The 13,325-nt window shown below is 42.6% G+C and overlaps 1 protein-coding gene across 4 annotated transcripts in view; it reads right to left on the reverse strand.

Moving 5' to 3' along the window:
- Window positions 1-13,255, reverse strand: part of TP53BP1 (tumor protein p53 binding protein 1) — a 121,318-nt gene extending 108,063 nt beyond the window's left edge. For 2 of the 4 annotated variants that reach the window (XM_078334097.1, XM_035259463.3), the window contains exons 1-2: window positions 13,194-13,255; window positions 12,758-12,828 (exon numbers count right to left, since the gene is read on the reverse strand). The gene's annotated coding sequence lies outside the window, so the exon portion shown is untranslated. The remainder of the gene's footprint in view (window positions 1-12,757; window positions 12,829-13,193) is intronic. The other 2 variants (XM_078334098.1, XM_035259465.3) reach the window with 1 other exon arrangement.
- Window positions 13,256-13,325: the final 70 nt, after the last annotated feature.

Genomic DNA, 13,325 nt, shown 5'->3' on the forward strand with positions numbered 1-13,325 from the left:
GACAAAGAAAGAAGTGTTGCCAAGGTCAAGAATGACAATGAAAATATCAAGAAATGGCCGGGCGCAGTGGCTCACACCTGTAATCCCAGCATTTGGGGAGGCTGAAGCAGGCAGATCACCTGAGGTGGGGAGTTCAAGACCAGCCTGACCAACATAGAGAAACCCTGTCTCTACTAAAAATACAAAATTAGCTGGGCATGGTGGTGCATGCCTGTAATCCCAGCTACTCAGGAGGCTGAGGCAGGAGAATCACTCAAACCCTGGAGGAAGAAGTTGAGATGGGCTGAGATAGTGCCATTGCACTCCAGCTGGGCAATAAGAGTGAAACTCCATTACAAAAAAAAAAAAAATTGAATCCTAGATAATAACTTGGTTTTCCTTCTATAAATAATTCTGATGGGAGCATTGTTGGTATCTGAATAAGGTCTGTAGATTAGTAATGAATCAATGTTATTTTTCTGACCTTGATGATTATACTGTGGTCATTAAATAAAGGAGAGAGAGAGTGGTACCAAATTATCCAAGATTGGAGCTGGGCAGCTTAGTACTAAGCAAAACTAAAGAAAAGTTAACCTGCACCTAACATAGGAACAGCATGAAGACAAGAGAAAGAATATAAATAGAGACTGTGGAAACTGCCAGAAATCAGAGCCAGGATGGTGAAGGGTGAGAAAGTTCATTTTGCAAATTGGAAAAAAAAAAGTGACTCCTAAAACTCTTATGTCTCAATGGGAAGAAGGGAGTTTTTATGTTCTGGGGCTGAGAAATCTAAAAAGAATGTAAGAGAAGACTTCAGTGGACAAGGATACCACTGTGTGCTAGTGGCTAAGCTGTGAAATTGTTGCTCATCTTCTGAAGTTGTATGAGTGTACATAAAATAATTCTATGTACAAAGAAGGAAACAACAGACTCCAGGGCCTGCTTGAGTGTGGAGGGAGGGAGGAGGGTAAGAATAAAAAACTTTCAGTTACTATGCTTGTTACCTGGGTGGCAAAATAATCTGTACACCAAACCCTGTGATAATGCAACTTACCTATTTAACAAACCTGCACATGTACCCCTGAATCTAAAATAAAAGTTAAAAAAATAATAATAATAAAGTAAAAGTAACATTGCATGAAAACAGTGCCTACTCTTGGATCCTACTTCCTGCATCATTTTTGCCTCTTCATACTCTATTCTGAGTCAGCTGACCTGTATCCCTTCTGTCTTCAGTATGGTTGGGTACAGACTAATCTGGCTGTACAGAGCTAGTGGTCTAACTAGTGGCAAGAATAACAGTAACACATCTTGGCTCTACGCACGTATAAACACATAACACAGAGTCTCAAGAACCCAAAGTCAGAGCAAGTCAGAAAACCCATAAAATGGACCAAAAGTTTCTTCACAAACTCAGGTTCATTTATTAATTTCAATTCACTTAAATGCAAGGCACCATTTTGGCTCCATGGTGGTGGTGGAGAGCACTGTAAAGGATAAATAACATCTAGTTTCTAACTTCAAGGAATTTTCAGTCTAGGAAGGAGATAAGACATATATACAATGATAGATACAATAAAAGATCTGTAGGAATTGTGAGAAGGAAATAGAAAGAATTTTATTCACATGTTTATAATGAGTACTTCTTGAGTACTTACTATGTTCTAAGTTCTATTTACTCTCACTCCTTTCTTGATGTTATCCAGTCTCATTGCTATAAAGACAATATAAATGCCAATGACTCCTAACTATATCTTCAACCCACACCTCTCTCAGATTCCAAAATTTATATCTCTAATTGCCTATTCAATATCTCCATTTTGATGTCCAACTGACATCTCAAACTCAACATGCTTAAAATTGAACTCATCTCTTCTACCAAACCTGCTCCACCTACAGCCTTCCCCATCTCAGTTGATGGCAACTTCACCCTTGTGGTTGCTTATAAGAAAAAGCTTGAAGATATTTTTTTTTTTCTTTGAGACAGAGTTTCAGTCTTGTTGCCCAGGATGGATTGCAATGGCATGATCTCAACTCACTACAACCTCCACCTCCCAGTTTCAAGTGATTCTCCTGCCTCAGCCTCCCGAGTAGCTGGGATTACAGGTGCCCACCACCATGCCCAGTTAATTTTTTTGTATTTTTAGTAGAGATGGGGTTTCACCACGTTGGTCAGGCTGGTCTCAAACTCCTAGTCTCAAGATCTGCCCTACTTGGCCTCACAAAGTGCTGGGATTACAAGCATAAGCCACTGCACATGGCCAGATATTGTTTTTATTAATAGAAAAAAATTTTTAAACCTATATACTTATATAATCCACCATCAACAATTATCGACAAATGCTCAATCTTTTTTTTTGCAAAAAATGCTCAATCTTATTTCATCTATATCTCCACTTACTTCCCCCAAACTGATTTCTAAACAAATCCCAGACATCATATTATTTTATCCATAAATACTTCTGTGTCTAAAATATAGAGAATATTTTAGGCCAGGCTGGGTAGTTCATACCTGTAATCCCAACACTTTGGGAGGCCGAGGTGAGTGGATCATCTGAGGTCAGGAATTTGAGACCACCCTGGCTAACATGGTGAAACCTGACTCTACTAAAAATACAAAAATTAGTTGGGCATGGTGGTGGGCACCTGTAGTCCCAGCTAGTCTTGAGGCTAAGGCAGGAGAATCGCTTGAACCTGGGAGGTAGAAGTTGCAGTGTGCCAAGATCGTGCCACTGCACTCCAGCCTGGGTGACAGAGTGAGACTCCATCTCAAAGAAATAAAATAAAATAAAGAGAATATTTTAAACATAAGAACATCATTAGCACACCTAAAGAAAACGAACAGGCCAGGCATGGTGGCTCACATCCCAGAACTTTGGGAAGCCAACACAGGAGGATCACTTGAGCTCAGAAGGTCAAGTCTGCAATGAGCAGTGATCAAGCCACTGTACACCAGCCTGGGTGACAGAATGAGATTCTGTCTAAAGAACATATACACATAAACTTAAATTACTGTATTTTAAAGCCTTTTAAAAAAATAATTCTACCAATTCAATAGTAAGGCTTGTTTCTTTCATTTTTTTTATTTTTAATGACTGATTTTTTTATTGAGGTAAAATTTAAATACAGTGAAATGCACAGCTCTTGTGTAATTTCTTTTTAAGAGACAGGGTCATGCTCTGTGGCCCAGGCTAGAGTGAAATGGCTCGATCACAGCTCACCACAGCCTTGAACTCCTGGGCTCAGCTCCTGGGCTGAAGTGATCCTCCCATCTCAGTCTCCCCAGGGGCTGGGACTACATGCATGCACCACCACGCCTGGCTAACTTTTCTTTCTTTTGTAGAGACAGGGTTTCACTATGTTGCCCAGGCAGGTCTTGAACTTCTGGGCTCAAGCAATCCTCCCCCACCTCAGCCTTCCAAAATGCTGGGATCACAGATATGAGCCACCGTGCTTGATAATTTGATGAGCTTTGACAAATGTATACAGCCATGAAAGCTACATATCAATCAATATATAAAATATTTTAATCATTCCAGAGAGTTATTCATGGTCCCTTCTAGTCAATCTCCATTCCATAAGGCAGTCATACTGTAACGTCTATGACCATAGATTAATATGGCCTATAATACTAATTTATTTTTTTGAGATGGAGTCTCACACTGTCACCCAGTCTGGAGTGCAATGGTGTGATCTCGGCTCAGTGCAACCTCAGCTTCCCAGGTTCATGCAATTCTCCTGCCTCAGCCTCCTAAGTAGCTGGGATTACAGGCACACACCACCACACCTGGGTATTTTTTTGTATTTTTAGTAGAGACACGGTTTCACTATATTGGCCAGACTGGTCTCGAACTCCTGACCTCGTGATCTACCCACCTTGGCCTCCCAAAGTGCTGGGATTACAGGTGTGAGCCACCGCACCTGGCCGGTAATACTATTTGATATAAATGGAATTACCAAGTACGTGGTCTTTTGCGTCCAGCTTCTTTTGCTCAACATTTTGCATGTTGCTGCATCCATCAGTATTTCATTCTTTTTTATTGCTCAATAACATTCTATTGTATGTACCACATTTTTTTTCTCAATTCTCCTATTACTGCATATTTGGCTTGTTATATACTATTACAAATAAAGCTGCTATAAACATTTATAAACAATTCATTTTGTGAACGTATGTTTTCATTTCTCTTGGGCAGATAACTAGGAGTGGAACTGCTGGGTCATAAGATGTGTGCTCCTTTCACTTTTTAAGAAACTACCAAGGCTGGGTGTGGTGGCTCACATCAGTAATCCCAGCACCTTGGGAGGCCAAGGCTGGTAGATCACAAGGTCAGGAGTTCAAGACCAGCCTCGCCAATATGGTGAAACACTGTCTCTACTAAAAATACAAAAATTAGTCAGGTGTGGTGGTGCACACCTGTAGTCTCAGATACTTGGGAGGCTGAGGCAGAAAAATTGCTTGAACCTGGGAAGCGAAGGTTGTAGCAGTGAGCCAAGATTGTGCTACTGCTCTCTGACCTGGGTGAGAGGAGACTCCATCTCAAAAAAAAAAGAAAACTGCCAAAAATGGTTTTCAATAATGATTGTAGGCTATGTACAGTGGCTCATGCCTGTAATCTAAACATTTTGGGAGGTTGAGGTGCGAGGCTCGTTTGAGCCAGAAATTCGAGACCAGCCTGGGCAATATAGGGAAGCCTATCTCTATAAAAAATGTTTTAAAAATGAGTCAGGCATGGTGGTACCAGCCTGTAGTACCAGCTACTAGGGAGGCTGAGGTGGGAAGATCACTTGAGCCCAGGAGTTCAAGGTTGCAGTGAACTATGATCTCACCACTGCACTCCAGCCTGGGCAACAGAGCAAGACTGTCTCTAAAAAAAATTAAAAATAAAATGATTGTATAATTTTATACTTCCACCAACAACATATTAGAGTTTCAGGTGCTGTACATTCTCACTAATATTTGGTTTGTCAGTGTGAAGTATCTAATTTTTTTTTCTTGAGGCAGAGTCTTACTTTGTCACCCCAGCTGGAGTGCGATGGCAATGATCTCAGCTCACTGCAACTTCTATCTCCTGGGTTTAACCAATTCTTGTGCCTCAGCCTCCCAAGTAACTGGGATTACAGGTACACACCACCACCCTCGGCTAATTTTTATATTTTTAGTAGAGATGGGGTTTCACCATGTTGGCCAGGCTGGTCTTGAGCTCCTGGCCTCAAGCAGTTCACCCACCTTGGCCTCCAAAAGTGCTGGGATTACAGGCATGAGCCACTGGGCCTGGCCTGTCTTCTGTTTTTTTAGTCAACTTTATATATCATTTATGTACAATTAAAATGGGCCCATTTTAAGTGTAGGTTTTGATGAGTTCAACAAATGCATGTGTGTGTGTGTATGTGCACTATGACCCCAATCAAATATAGAACATTTTAATCACCCCAGAAAGTTCTCTTGTGCCTTTTGCAATCAATTCCCAACCTGAGGCAATCGTTTATTTGCTTTCTGTCATTATAGATTAGTTCTGCCCACTCTAGAATTTCAGATAAACTTCTTCATGCAGTATGTACTGTGGCACCCATGAAAATGCACCACAGGGCTGGGTGCAGTGGCTCACATCTCTATTCCTAACACTTTGGGAGCCCAAGGCAGACAGACCACGAGGTCAGGAGATCGAGAGCACCCTGGCTAACATGGTGAAATCCTGTCTTTACTAAAAATACAAAAATACAAAATACTAAAATATAAAAAATTAGCTGGGCATGGTGGCAGGTACCTGTAATCCCAGCTACTTGGGAGACTGAGGCAGAATTGCTTGAACCTGGGAGGTGGAGGTTGCAATGAGCCGAGATAACACCGTTGCACTCCAGCCTGGGCAACAAGGGTGAAACTCCATTTCAATAAAAAAGAAACAAGATGCACCACTGATATCTACTTTCTGATAGCATAATTAACTGATGGCTCCACCTGCTGCCCTTCTGGATCTACCATCACATTTGCATCAAAGCCATATTTCCCACAGGCTGGTCCTAGCCATTGCTTAAGCACAGCAGGAATACAAAGGTAGGCCCATTCCTATTAAGATCCTAGATCTTCAACAGGTGCCTCTGGTTTAAGGCCTCTTCCTAGACCTAGCCAAAACTTTAGATAAGTTTCTTAAATAAGTAGGATAAGATTCCTTTCCAGTCCTCCTTCCTTCCCTCTCTGCTTCCACTTACAGCTTAGTCTGAAGTCTCACCCTGCCCTCTCCTTATTCTTCTTTGTAGTGTTTTAGAATATAGTTAGCCTTCCCTATACGTGGATTCTGCATCTGTGGATTCAACTAACCATGAATTGAAAATATTCAGGAAAAAAAAAGATGGTTGCATTTTTTTTTTACTGAACATTCACAGACTTTTTTTTCTTGTCATTATTTCCCAAACAATGCAATATAACTAATTACATAGCATTTACATTGTGTTAGGTATTACAGGTAATCAAGAGACAATTTAATGTATATGCGAGGGCCAGGAATGGTGGCTAAAGCCTGTAATCCCATCACTTTGGGAAACCAAGATGGGAGGACTGCTTGAGGTCAGGTGTTTGAGACCAGCCTATGCAAAATATCAAGACTCCCATCTCTACAAATCAATCAATAAACTAAAACAAAAATTTTTTGAGACAGAGTCTTGCCATGTTTCCCAAGCTGGAGTGCAGTGGCATGATCATAGTTCACTGCAACTTCATATGATCTTTTTGCCTCAAGTGATCCTTCTGCCTTGGCCTCCCACAGTGCTGGGATTATAGGTGTGACTCACTGTGCCTGGCCATAAATATTATTGAATTAATTAATTAATTCATTCATTCATTCTAGACATTGTGCTAAGCATATTTAAAAGGTCATTCCACTTAATTATCAAAATAATCCCTATAAGGTGAGCTGCTATTATTTTAATTTTACAGACAGAAACTGAAGCAGAGAAGATAAGTAACTTGCTAAAATTCACATAGTTGGTAAGTGAGAAAGTCAGTTTTGCAGAAGCAGCTGTTTTTGAGTTTGATCATATCCCTTAAATCCTTTGTGGAATGAAATGCTTTATTCAACAAATAAGGTAAAGGTAAATAAATAAATCCTTAGATAAGAATTAAGGAAAACAGAGTATTCAAGGAGAAATGAACAGCCTGAACAGAAAATACAAGAATGAGAGAAAGGCAAGTGGTTCAGAATGACAGAATGAAAGGGTTAATACAGGATATTTGCAGCAGGGCACAGTGGCTCATGCCTGTAATCCCAGTACTTTGGGAGACCAAGGTGGGCGGATCCCTTGAGGCCAAGAGTTCAAGACCAGCCTGGCCAACATGGTGAAAACCCATCTCTACCAAAAATATAAAAAATTAGCCAGGTATGGTGATGCACACCTGTAATCCCAGCTATTTGGGAGGCTGAGGGAGGAGAATGGCTTGAACCCAGGAGGCGGAGGTTGCAGTGAGCCAAGATCATGCCACTGCACTCCAATCTAGGCAACAAAGCAAGACTCTGTCTCCAAACCAGAATATTTCCAGGAGGTAATGCTGAAAAGGGAAGTTAGAGTTAGGGCATATTATGAAGGATCTTTTCTTTGAGAAGGAGCCAATGAAAAGAAAGAGACAATATTTTGTGATATTGTAAAGGGAATAATATTTCTTCAACGCAAGCATTCCTTGAAAGAAAATAACTCCATTCTATAAATACTTTGAGGAAAAAATTACAAAATACAATTCACGCACAGGTATGGCCTGAAAGCTAACTTATATAGTTAGGTTAGAATCCTCTTTACCACCATCATCTCGACCACCACAAAGAAAATCCTTAGAGATCCCTGCAATAAGAAGTAGCTTTGCTCAGATTAAAGGAAGAGATGGTATCAGAGGTCACAGACAAACACTACCTTCCATCTCACAGGCTAATGGAATGGATAAAGGAAGATGGTACTAATAAATACTTGTTTTGCTTTTGGGAATCACTTTCCCAAATAAAAGAATGTGGGAAGTGAGGGAAGAAAAAGGGAAAATTTCTTCATCATCTTTTGCATTGCTCTACCGATTTACTTGATGGGAACAAATAATAATTAGAAAAATATTGTTGGCCTCCTCTGTGGTCCAGAATAGCAATAAATGCAGATTTCTTTCCCATCCGAAGCTTTTTAGATATTATTTTACTCAGTACCTTTGTAAGGGTTATTTTACTCCATGCCTTTGCAGACATACCAGCTGTTCAGGCTGAGGTGACCCTATGGCTGCCGGTATGCATTATGATCATAGTATTTCCCCTGAAAGCCAAGGATAAGCTTCTGACACAGCACTTCTGTAATCCAACACGCCTCTCTCTGTGTAAGAATGCTTTATAGGCAGAACTGAGTACAGGGTGGGTATCTGAGCTGTATGAGGCTCCCTTTGGATATTTTGGTGGATAAAACCATTCAAGCCTGCAGAGCAGGCTAGAGTTTTGCCAAATAAGTTGAGATCCCCAGAAAAACTGATGACATTCATCAGGCTACAAGAGAAGGGCCAGCGTCTTTTCCTTATGAATTGCCAGAGCTGTCTTAAATCTTATGGAGACTTTAAGCACTGAAAGAATTATGATGTTCTTCTCCCCCATGAACACATAATTTAAGATGAGTGTGGCCAGGCACAGTGGTTCATGCCTGTAATCCCAGCACTTTGGGAGGCTGAGACCGGCAAATCACAAGGTCAAGAGATCGAGACCATCCTGGCCAACATGGTGAAATCCTGTCTCTGCCAAAAATAGAAAAATTAGCTGGGCATGGTGACACGTGCCTGTAGTCCCAGCTACTCGGGAGTCTGAGTCAGAAGAATTAGTTGAATCCAGGAGGAGGAGTTTGCAGTGAGCCAAGATCATGCCATTCCACTCCAGCCTGGTGACAGAGCAAGACTCCGGCTTAAAAAAAAAAAAAAAAAAAAAAAAAGAGTGTAACTGATTACGAGTAAAGCTCTGATTTTTCATGAGGACAACTTTAATACTTTATTTTAAATGCCAAATATAAAATTATTTCTAGAAAAACTTAGAGATGCCCTTCCCACTTTGTTAAGAATGTGGTTAATTTACCTATTGGATAATTTATCACCATGCATTATGAAGGCCTGGGGTTGATAATTCCCTAACTGGTTTAAACTTAGCCAATATTTTTCATACCATTTGAGATTTATACTATCTTTTGCCTTGTGCCCACTCCAGTGCCCATCCAAGAAAAGAGCCTGTAATAGTGCCTTCCTCTTGCACCTCTTCGAACTCCTCTTTCAGTGGTGTATCCTTAGAGACAGCTTCAACATTTCAAGGGTCCTTCATCACAAACAGTTTAAAAGCATTGATATGCCACTATATCTGCCAATTTCGCTTGGCAAGACTGTGGAAAAAAGCTACAGAATTGGACAGCTCCAGAAAGATTATACTTGGTCATTCCAGGAGGTCAACAGGAGGCTCCATAGCCACCACACACTACTACCTGTATCTGACAATCATGCATATCACAGGTTCCTAATAATCCCCTTGAGGCAGGAGAATAGGGTCTGGAGATAGGGAGCCTTCACTTCAGCCTCTGACTGGTGGGAGCCACGTCTTCATTTGCATAGGGTATAACTTCTCTTCAGCCTCTGATTGGTCACAGGCCAAGCCACCACTTCACCCTCTAATTGGTCACACAGGCCAAGTCTTCATTTAGGTAGCATGTAATTAATAAGAAACCTCCAAAGGGTACTTAAACCCAAGAAGATTTTGCAACCAGCTCTCTTGAGCAGCTTACTAGAGCCCACTCCCACTCTGTGGAGTATACTTTCACTTCAATAAATCTATGCTTTCATCTTCCATTGCTTTGTTTGTGCATTTTGTCCTTTTTTTTTTTTTTTTTTTTTTGAGATGGAGTCTTACTCTGTCACCCAGGCTAGAGTGCAGTGGCACAATCTCCACTCACTGCAACCTCTGCCTCCTGGGTTCAAGCAATTCTCCTGCCTCAGCTTCCCAAGTAGCTGGGATTACAGGCACCCACTGGCACACCTGGCTAATTTTTATATTTTTAGTAGAGATGGGGTTTCACCAAGTTGGCTAGGCTGGCCTTGAACTCCTGACCTCAGGTGATCCACCCACCTCAGCCTCTCAAAGTGCTGGGGATTGCAGGCATGTGCCACCATGCCCAGCTAGTTCAATTCTTTGTTCAACATGCCAAGAACCTGGACAACTCATAGTCAAGACCCTCCACTGGTAATATCCTTGGAAGGGCCTTTGAATAGTATCCTTTAACTACCAGGTTTCTACCATAACACACTTCCTAAATTCAAAATAGGTTTTTAAATACTTTGTAATTCACATGTGCATTTAATTTTTTATTCAGTTTTCTATGTCTTCTACATATGCGTCAGAGCATTTTCTGTCTTTGCTTATAAAATTCAGGGACACAGATGCTAATGCTCTACATTTTTCTTTTTTCTCTCTTTTTTTATCTTTTTGAGATAGAGGCTTGCTCTGTTGACCAGGCAAGAGTGCAGTGGTGAGATCTCAGCTTACTGCAACCTCTGCCTCCTGGGCTCAATTGATTCTCCCATCTCAGCTTCCTGAGTAACTGGGACTACAAGCATGCACACCACACCCAGGTAATTTTTGTATTTTTTGTAGAGATGGGGTTTCATCATGTACCCCAGGCTGGTCTCAAACTTCTGGGCTCAAGGGATCTGCCCATCTCAGTCTCCCAAAGATCTGGGATTACAGATGTGAACCATCATTCCTGGCCACAGTTTTCTTTGGACAATGCTCTGTGCAATTTAACACTCAAAAATATTTTCTGGGCTGAGCACAGTGGCTCACACTTGTAATCCCAGTCCTTTGGGAGGGATAGGCAGGAGGATTGCTTGAGGCCAGGAATTAGAGATTCACCTATGCAACACACAAAGACCCTGTCTCTACAAAAAAATTTTTACAAACTAGTCTAGTATAACAGCGTGCATCTGTAGTCCTAGCTACACCAGAGCCTGAGGAACAAGGATCACTTGAGCCCAGGAGTTTGAGGTTACAAGTGGGCTACAATCATGCCATTGACCAGCGTTGGTGACACAGCAAGAACCCCGCCCTCGTCTCTCTCTCTCTCTCTCTATATATATATAATATATATATATAATATCTATACATATATAATATATGTATATTGAATCATCACCCAATGGAATGGCTGGAATACTGTTAACCAAGGAAAGAGGAGGATAATTAACAGACACCTATAGCAAATCTTTCTGTGACACTGCCAGCCTTTGGCAATGAGCCTCCAAAATACTCATTCAGCACACATAAGCAATTTTATTACTATCATAATCTACATTTGCACTGTAATTAATAAAACCCAATTTTAGCAAGACCTGAGATCATAAGGCTGAATTTCTGCCCCTACCATCTAATCAGTGTGTGATTCTTCCCTATACCATTCAGATCTATTGTTTAGTCCCTTTGTCATACTTGATGAAAGCAGAGTCTCTGGTTAACTACTGCTGACCTTTATACTGAGACCCTGTGGTAGTTAGAGGCCTCATCTCTACAGTTGCTATGGAAACTGTCCCTTTCTCCCCACAACCTATTCTGGCTCTCTGCCTCTACATGGTACTCTTTTTCTGATTGCAGAAGCGGAGGCCTGCACATCTCTCCAAGCTTTTTTCCAGATTCAGATCCACAAATAGTGGGGAGGGGGGGGTAGGGGGGCAAGGGGGCAGGAGGGCAAGAGGGCAGGGGTGCAGTGAAACACCGTCTCATGTGTCATACAGGGTGAGACACCCCCACCAACTGATGTTCTGCCAGTACTCTTATTTCCCCTTTTCTGCTGCAAAAAGGATTTTCAGGGCCATGTCCAGATTGGTTGCAGAATGGACTGGCTGTTTTTCTGTAACACATGCTCCATGGTAGGGACCAGGATTGCTGTGACCTTTTGTTTTGTTTTGAGATGCAACCTCCACCTCCCGGGATCAAGTGATTCTCCTGCCTCAGCCTCCTGAGTAGCTGGGATTATAGGTGCCCACCACCACCCCCAGCTAATTTTTGTATTTTTAATAGAGGTGGGGTTTCTTCATGTTGAGCAGGTTGGTCTCCAACTCCTGACCTCAAGTGAACCGCCCACTTCGGCATCCCAGAGTGCTGGGATTACAGGCCTGAGCCACTGCGCCCCAGGCCGCTGTGAAATATTTAACATGCAGACACTGCCCAATCAGAATGTGGCTCACAGGCAGCTTTGCTGAATCTGGTACTGTGCTCCTTTCTTTACTGTACAATCTCCAAAGTGAAGGCAAATGGGACAAAGACGCCAGTGGTGCTGGAGCCCCAGGGTGAAACATAGGCGGTTCCATACATACATGTATAGAATGATTCGGTATCCTAGATAAAAAAAAGCCTTTGGAGTGTAGAGTAGGTGGAGACACGGAGGAATGGGGGAGGCTAGACTTACAGCACATTTTTACAAAGATGTTCTAGTCAGTCATAAAACAGTGCAAGGCCTCCCCAGTCCTTTCCCAACCTCTGGTTTTGGTCTTAGAACTGTCAACCTCTTCTTTGGTGCAAACATTGTCCCCTCTGTTTCAAGAACTCCCCAGGGAAAGTAACACAACAGTCTCCTAAGGGAGACCCATCTCACTTTGTCACATCACTTGCAGATGGGAAGGTCTTTCCTGGGTTTTACTCAAATCCCCCTTGCTGCAGTCTGAGCTCATTGCACTCGAGTCCTGCACTCAGCAGAGATGGAGAGTAGCCAGCCAACTGCTATCTTCAGAATAACAACTCACCAGGGACTCAAGGCCGGAAGGTCATTCTGTCCCCTCCAATACTGCGCAGCCTTTCAGAGCACTCCCAGGGCCTGAGGCAAGGACAGGGAAACCGAGGATAGAGACCTTGGGCAGGACCCAGGCAGACAGTGACAAGCAAAAAACAAAAACGCCAAACAACGATAATGCAAACACACAGACACAGATGGAGGCGATGATACAAACTCGGAGACAGAGAGGGACAAGATGGCTCCCCTCAGTTCGGATGAGGTTGTAGAATTGCCAGACAGTACTTATCAGGGATACATCTTAACTAGAAGCTTCTTCAGGCGCCGAGGCAACCGACTAGCCCCTCCAATGGGTCCCCCAGAGACCCCGCCCTCACTCAAGTCTGAGTGGAAGCTCCCGCTTGCACGGACTGTTGGGAGGGGTTGTGGGGGGGATGGGGGACACCCACCACTCTCAGGCCCAGCGAGACCGCAAAGCAGACGATTCTAGCTCCGGCTCCGGCCCGCCCCTGCGGCGCCTGTGCCCCGCCCCCTGACAGGCAGCAGCCAATGAGCGGCACCTGCCGCCGGCCTTTAAGAAC

Source organism: Callithrix jacchus, chromosome 8, assembly GCF_049354715.1.
Source record: "Callithrix jacchus isolate 240 chromosome 8, calJac240_pri, whole genome shotgun sequence".
NCBI lineage: Eukaryota > Metazoa > Chordata > Mammalia > Primates > Cebidae > Callithrix > Callithrix jacchus.